The following is a 9118-nucleotide window of genomic DNA, read 5'->3' on the forward strand; positions in this document are numbered from 1 at the left end:
TAAATCTTTCAAAACGGAAGCTTTTTTACCACTATAGGTTGAATAATGATTAATCCTATTTTCCTCCATCAAGTTCTTAAATTCTTTATTGTAAAACTCTTTACCTTGATCAGTTTGTAAGTTACTATGTTTTCTTACTTTTAACACTGATTCAAATGCTTCTGTAACATTCTTACCACTCTTATCTTTAACAGGAACAGCAAACGCATATTTCGAGAACACATCTATAATCGTTAGCAGATACTTATAGCCGTTATTTAATTTTGAAACACCTTTTAACACACCACTATCCATTTCCACAAGATCTGCTTGCCATAAATCATCTATACCTTTAACAATAACACTCAACCTAGAATAATTCTTTCTAGATGGTTTATGAATTTCTTCTATCATGTCTTTTCTAATACCTTCACCTTCATATAGTCAATCAGGCTTTTTAATGAATTGGGATTTATTAGTATCACAAACAACACATATACCTTTCTTAATATATCTTCCATTGTTTGTCTGTTCTACTCTAATGGTACCTTTCATTGCACCTGTTGATTTCTTACACTTAACACAATACATCATTATTTATTAAAAGAAAATCATTAAGGTTCTCTTTCTATATACATAATAACTTGCAATGATTGTCCTTCTACCATAGCTGAACTTTTTTGTGCTTGAAACATAATTATATCACCCTTTTTAATGTTTAAAGGAAAATTTATCTATCCAAACTTAATTCCATATGCATTATTTTTCCATTGTAGAGAAACTCATAATCATTAGATAAATTAAATATTCTGAAGATTGGATTTGGAACATTTCTAGTTCTCAATCGACATAATAAATTTATAGTTTCTTTTTGCATAATTAGATTAAAAGTTTCCGTCTTCATCATTTGGAAATCTCTTGTTGTAAGTGTATTTAACAGGGATGATATTTCTGACTTATATTGATTAAATTCTGAAACAGGAACTTTTGTTTAAATAGAATAGTAACATTATTATTGGTCTTTTTAAATTCTTCCATATATTCACCTTTTAAAACATCAATATCATCTTTCTTTATATGTGTGTCTTGCAATGATTTTAATACATCTTCAAATTTGTTTCTATCACTTTCTAATAGGTTGTTAATATCGCTTTTCACTGACTCGAGCTGGTTTAACGTAATAGCATCTTGTTGATCAATACCATTAGTTATATTAACTATTCTTTTTTGTGTAAAATCAATCCACGATCTATAATTTGTTGTGAAAATTTTATTTAGTTCAGATTTAAAATTTCTACGACTCATTAAATTTTGATGTGTGTAATAATTTTCTCTTTTATATTTTTCAAATTCTTCATTCTTAACAACATTATCTAAATTCCCTAATTGTTTCAGCTGCTCTTCACTAATATCACATACCTGACTTTTAACTTTACCAAAAATATTCATATTTATTATATAATAATTTGAATTATTTAACAGCAAGTAAAACAGTTATACGAGCTCCACCAAAATCAATCAAATCACCATTCTCATCTTTAATTGAAACTTTCAAATTATTAAATTTGTTGTAATGTATTGGGAAAAATATTTTTTCTTTAGGCTCATATATAATTGGTTCTCTAAACTCTGCATTTGTTCTAAATGTTGCGATTAAATCTGTTTCGTTTTGTGTTGTGTCATTGTGTTTTAAAATCATACCTTCTGCTAAATCACAGTGAATATTTATAGTATAAAACGGATGAAACCTTGGCGGCTTATCTCCAACATGTTCTATCTTTTCAGTCAAGTTCTTTTCACTAAAACCTAATACAGTATTAATGGTATCTAAGGTTATATCACATTGCTGGCTAAATATTTTAACTCTATTTTTCCTTCTATCTTCAGTAAATTGAATATTTTTAAAAGGATCGTTGGTATATGGAAGGTTTGATTTAATATATTCTTCTAATTCTTGTAAACTATATTGACCAGGCTGAATTATGAGTTGTTTTGTAAATTTTGAGTTACTATTACAAAATGTTAATTTGTTATTCTTTTCTGTAATGTTTGGAGTTAAGTATGTTGTGTAAAATCCTGCAACAGCTACTTCTAAATCGTTTTCAAATGGGTAATGCAATGACATGTTTAATACAGATGAATAACCATTTAAATTAAATACCTTCATTTATTACATAATAAATAACTAATATGGATAATTGGGATATTAAAGTAAGGTTAACAGAAGAAACATCGAAGAGAAACAGGAATGGTGAGTTGTTACGTGATGATATAAGATGTTTAATAGTTGGACCTAGTGGTTGTGGTAAAACGACGTTAATGATTGATAATTTTTGTTGGCACCTAAATGGTTAAAATATGTAAATGTTTATATCTATTCTAAAAGTTTAAATCAACCTAAATACCAAAACTTAATACAACTTTTTCGAGATATAAAACGTAATATTAAAGACACAATAGAAATAATAAAAGGAAACCATGAAGACGTTATTCCATTAGATGAATGTGAGGACTATTCTGTGGTAGTATTTGATGATTTCATATTAGAAGAACAAAATCACGTTAGAGAATATTTTACTCGAGGTCGTCATAAGGGTTTGAACTGTTTCTATCTTGGACAAACATATTCTAAAGTACCAAAACAATTAATTAGGGACAACTTAAACTTTCTTTCTATATTTAGACAGAACAATGTAAATTTAAAACATATATATGATGAATTTGTTGCATCTGATATGTCGTTTGAAAAATTACAATTATTATGTAGCAAGTGTTGGAGTGAAGAACATGGTTTCTTAACAATAGATATGACTAGGAAGGTGAATAATGGTAAATATAGAAATAAAATTAAAGAATTTCTAAAAGTGTAAACAAAACGTATATGAATGCAGGTGAACGTATATGTTATGTTATGTTATGATATGTTATGTTATGTTATGTTTTTATTTTTTCTTTATATAATAAATGGATGTTAATAAAGCTAAGAAGTATATTAAGTTAAAAAAAGAACTTATTAAAAGATTTAAGGAAATTAAACAAAGTAATCGAAACAAGTATGAGAAATTTAAAGAACAAGATCAGCCTGTTATTGATGCAATTAAAGATTTAGGGCAAGATATATCAAAAGTAGCAGAAGAAATAAAAAATCTAATTCAAGAGTTAGTTCCAGTTGTACATAAAAGTGCGAGAGTGGATTCAAGCTTATTAGAAACACCACCTTTGTATGATAGTCCTATAAATGAAAGTGATACGCCTATAACAGAAGAAATAAAACACATGAAAAAACAAATTAAATATAATGTAGAAGGAATAGAATCTTTAGCAACAACTCATTTTGGTAAGACTCCCTCAAGATAATATGCAACTAGAGATGATAAAAGTTTTGGAATACAACCATATGATGAAGATGGGAAAATTATACATGTGATAGGAAATGCAGAAGTTAAAATTCATGGTGATGATTTAGTTATTAATAATCGACATTATACAGGAACAGAAGGTTTATGGGAATTATTGACAAAACATAATCCAACAAATTATAATGATGATGATCTAGAAAAATATAAACAAATAGTAATTGATTGTAGTGTTGCATTTCATAATAATGATCCAAGTACAAGAAAACAAAAATCTAGCAAAGGTAAAAAATATAAAGAGATTATCAAACCTATTTGGGATGAATATATAAAACCAACAACACCTTCAAAAAGGACACCAAAATCTGGAGAAGGAATAAAGGTATATAACGAATTATCAAAGAATACATATGGATGGATGATGTGAGAAAACTGATTGATCGCTTGATTGTTATTGATGGGGAAGAAAAATCTGGAAATGATAACTTTTATAATGAGAAAGTAGGTCTTATGGATATGATTAATTCTAAACTCATACAATTTATTTCTAATGATCCAAAAGGTATAGGTTATTTGATAAAGATATTGAATACGCTACCACCAAAATTTTGGAATAGTGAAAAGTATGGAAAAGGATTAGTAAATGATTTGATTAATAAACTTCCATTTGAGTTGCATATTCCATAATTTCAATATTGTGGTCCGGGTACTAAACTTCAAGAAAGATTAGAAAGAGGTGATAAAGGTATGAACCCATTAGATGAGGCTTGTAAAGAAAATGATATATACTATAGGGATAATAAAGATACAGAATCAAGACATATTGCAGATAAGGAATTAGAAAATAAAGCTTGGGAAAGAGTTTTTGCTAAAGATGCTAATTTAATAACTGAAAAACTACCTGCTCTTGGAACTGCTTTAGTGATGAATACAAAAGTAAGATTTGGTTTAGGTTTATATGTAACAAAAGTAAGATTTGGTTTAGGTTTATAAGTATTTTTTAGATTTAGGTTTATATGTACTTTTTATGGAAATTTTTCATAAAAAGCTTTTAATTATATAATAAATATGCAGTTAAAAGGTTTTACATTTACGATTCTTAATCAGGAACTTAAACAATTAAATATAGATCACATTTTAACTAACAAACAACTCAAACAAAAGGAAGCAAAACTAAGTAAAGGGCAATGTATGTCTCTATCTCTTTCTATACCACAACTTAAGAAAATAAACAAAGAAATGAAGGCAAATGATAATAAAGTTCATTATGGTGGTTTTATATTTACTATTCCAACGATTTTAGCTTTAATAGGTGCTCTAGGTTCTGTTGTTGGAGGTGCGGCTGCTATTGCTAAGACTGTAGATTATGCAAAAAAGAATAAAATGGAATTAGAGGAACAAAAGCGACATAACTTACCAATGGACGAAAAACAAGGTGGTAAGCTTTCAAAAAACGTAAACTCCAAAACAGTAAAGAAAAAGAAGAAATTAAACCTTTAAGTAATTTAGACCTAATACAACTTGTTAAAAAACTTAAGATAAGAAACTTTAGAGGTGTATTATGAGTGATGAATTGCCTAAACAATCAAGGAAGAATGAGTGTGGTATTGTTAATTTTGATACGTCTAAAAATATAGGAACGTATTGGATTTGTTATTGGAAAAAGGAAATAGAAAGTATGTGTTTAATTCATTTGGAGGTAATCCACCAAAAACACTCGTAAAATATCTTGGTCATAATATAGAGTACAATAGCAGCCGTATACAACATTTTAACGAGGTAATTTGTGGACATTTATGCATTACAGTGACAAAAATGTTTACAGATGGGTATAGTTTTTCAGAAATTATTAATCAGGTGAATAGGAATAAGGATATTTGGAGAAGTTATATTTAAGTTTTATGGGTTCATTTTATGAGCTTAATTCATAAAACGATTACAAATATTTTTTATAATAAATATGGATAAGATAGAATCATATGAATTACAATCCTTTAAACCTAATCAAAAAACAATCGAGAATTTTAAATAAGCCAAACAGGTCTATTGAATTTGATATTGACGTAGGTGATGGCTTCATACATCCTTATTATGCTGATATTTATGTAACTTTTGAAATTAGAGGTAGAGACGCTGATGGAGAATATACTGCTATATTCAAAATATTAGACTTATTAATAATTTCTTCCCACATTTGTTTTCTCAAATTCAAGTTAGTAAGCATGGACAGATATTAGATATTATAGATTATCCTGGTTTAACTTCAACAGCTGTAAACACATGTACGATTTCAAAACCAGAGGCAAATCACTATGATGAATGTGGATGGGAAGGAATTACGTGGGCAAGAACAGATGAAGAAATAGTGTTTTTTCTCAGACTTTTGCGAGGATTTTGTTCAGATTTTAAAGATATTATGTGGAAAGGAGGTTTTGAAATATACATTTAAAAGAAGTGGTTCTGATGATAATGCATTTGCTATTTGGAAAACAAAAAAGCAGGATGGAACATATGAGAATGATCAACCACATCCAGGTAAAGTTAAGATTACAAATATGGAGTTAAGAATGCCTATTGTTAATTATGAACCTAACTATGCCACCTTGTTAAGATCTAATATGTTAAAAGAAGGTAAGATTCCTATTTCATTCAACACATATCAATGTTTGCAGAAGACTGTTAGTGGAAAGTATTTATAATTCGATTTAACCACACAATTTAACTCAAGTGAATTTGATATGCCTAATTTTGTGATTGCCTTTTTCCAAACTGATAGAAATGATAATCAAGAAAAAGATTCAAGCTATTTTGATCATTGTAAAGTTCAGAATATCTATTTTGGTAATTCTAGAAATGAATCTTTCCCATTAGAATCTTTAAACTTAGATTTTGCAAAACATAAGTATTTGAAAGTTTATGAAATGTATACGGTATATAAGCGAGCTACAATTGGAAACACTGAGATGTTTTATTATCCTAAAGAGTTTTTAGAAAATAGACCAATGTTCGTAATTAACACAAGCAAGCATAAATCAGTATCTGTAAGTGATAGAACTAATTTGAAACTGACTGTTAATTTTGAAAGCGATGTACCAGATAAAACAATTTGCTATGTTGTTATGATTGGTAAGAAAAATTTAGAGTATGATGTTGAGAAAGAAAAAATAATTGAGAAGATATAAAATCAATTATATGTGTATTAGATTTGTTTAGTTTGTGTTTTTATGACAATATCATAAAAACTTATTTAATAAAATGACTATTCCAGATAACATTCCCCGTGAGAATTTAATTGCGTTAATTGAAGATACTATATTAAATCTTGAGAAGTTATTAATGAAAAACAGAAGGAAGTTTAAGAGAATAAAATGTGTTTATACTACTCTTATTATGTTATCAATTCTATTATCAGCTTCTACAGGGTTCATCAATGTATTTATTCCTGTTACAGTGTATTCAATTATTACCACTGCATTTGCTTCGGTTTCTGCTGTTATCACTGGTCTATCAACACGGTTTAACATAGCTTCAAAGAAAGAATATTATAAAAATATGGTGAATCGAATTTGGCTGTTTAAAGATGAGCTTAATGTAATTAAGCTCATGAATGGTGAATTAACAGATGAAAATGTAAGAGATATTGTTAACAGAATCAATGACATACTTAACGAAATTCGAGACTATTAGAAAAAATTCTATATAAGAAATATGGTAAAACACGTTGATTTTTAAAATAAACTTGGAAGTCTTGAACAAAAATAGGTTATTAGATTAAGAGAATTAGAATTAAATACAGAATATAAGATTGTGAAAATGGAAAAGATTAAAACTAAGTTTGGAAAGAGTATTTTAGTTGAGTGTGAGGAGTTTAAGGTATTTCTTCCACCTAGATTTACAAAACACTTAAAAGATAAAATGATTGATGAGATCGTTAAAGATGGAATAAAAAACAAATACACTGGTTTAAAAGATAATTATCCAACCTTTGAGTTCTGTATGTAAATTTCAAATGATGATCGGGTTTCTGAATCCAAAAAATTATAAAAATGACCAAAAATATGTCAGAAGTAAAAAATGGAGTGGATAGAATGGATTCTCAAAAGAAATTTATACTTACTAATAATTTCAATGTAATTTTCAAAAATGTGCAAACCGAAGTTCAAGTTGTTTTCGATATTAACGGCTGTCTATTCAGCTTGAATTATGATCAGTGGACAGAGTTTAAGAAGTCATTGTTTCCTATAGAGAACGAGGTTAGCAGAAGATTCCATTATGAGTATCCGAACTTGTAACTATCAATATACTAATTTGTAACTATTATGTAATTATGTAGAATTTAGTTAACTTTTATGGTAAAATCATAAAAGTGTTTTTGTAATTTTATTTTACTAAATTTAGTGATTTTTCTAACTAAATTTAGTTATTTTTTTGTTTTTGTAACCAAATTTAATGATTTTTGAAGTCAAAACCGGTTATAACCAGATTTAGTGATTTTTTGAAGTCAAAACCGGTTATAACCAGATTTAGTGATTTTTGAAGTCAAAACCGGTTATAACCAGATTTAATGATTTTTTGTAACTAGATTTGGTGATAGAATGCATTAGAAGTTATTATGAGTAAGATAGAAGTTATTTAAGATGTGATAGAAGTTATTTGGGGGATAGGAAGTGTTAAAAATTATTAGGGGGTAGATTAGAAGATATTTGGAAGCAGAGGTGCGCTATGTTATTGAGGGGTGTTGGTGAAAGTGCGCTAGAACATACATTTATCCCCTACTGTTGACCAACCCATTAAGTTTGTGAATTGCCAAAAAAAAAAAAATTTGAAAAATTTTCTCTAGGACTAATACATATAACTTTGTAAATTTGGGTTGTCCTGCTTAAACCCTTGTTGTATCAGGAAAACTATTATGGATGATTAACGTGACACCACACATTAAAGTTCTATTATCTTATTCTTTTACAAATCTGAAGATAACTCGGGAAGATCGGTTCACAGTAAGCTGTTGAATGTGTACAATGAATCAAAATGATGTGCTTCAATCTCTTCAGAGGTTTCGTTGTAGTAATTGGCGCATCCAAGACCTGCCAGTTCGGGTAGGTTGTCAACTATAACACCATATGAAAACAAAACAGTCATTGAGGAATGCACCAATAAAAAGAGATTCATCTAGGTAATAGAAATCAAGAAGCTCGCATGTATAGAAAGGGAGGGGTAGGGATATTTCAGAAAATACTCCTTATTTGTGGTCTAACGTTCCTGAAAAATCCAGCTTGTTACTAATTAGATCCTACACAGAAATCTTTATTGACTGAACTAAGTGTGAGATTTGTTCTTACAATCCTTTAGCATTCGCAGACAGTGACATATTTCGGTTCAGAATGATATGCAAAATTCATATCTTCATGTCCAAATTTAGGTCTAAAGTACACCTAAACAGGGTTCTAGTTTGTAATTCACTATTCGTTTCTGCACACTCTGTGTTGTAGTACACTGCGTATATAGGATTATATAACTTTATTAATCCATCATTCCCTCAGTTTAATAATCCCACAATTAATCCCTCAGTTGGATTTTATTTTGAACTGTCACCTATTTCATATTACCACCCCATTTTTCAAGGCGTAAGTTTTGGAAAGATTGTTTTATGATTTTATATTTCCTAAATGAATCCACAGTTCTGCATATACGTTTGTAATACAAGTATCAATAACTAAATTTCGCTCTTCTATATGTGAAAACACTCAGACTCAGAAACTTGTCAAAAGGCAGTGCAAAGCAAA

The sequence above is a fragment of the Thermobia domestica genome, chromosome 10 (assembly GCF_964235325.1).
Source record: "Thermobia domestica chromosome 10, izTheDome1.hap1.1, whole genome shotgun sequence".
In the NCBI taxonomy this organism is placed as follows: domain Eukaryota; kingdom Metazoa; phylum Arthropoda; class Insecta; order Zygentoma; family Lepismatidae; genus Thermobia; species Thermobia domestica.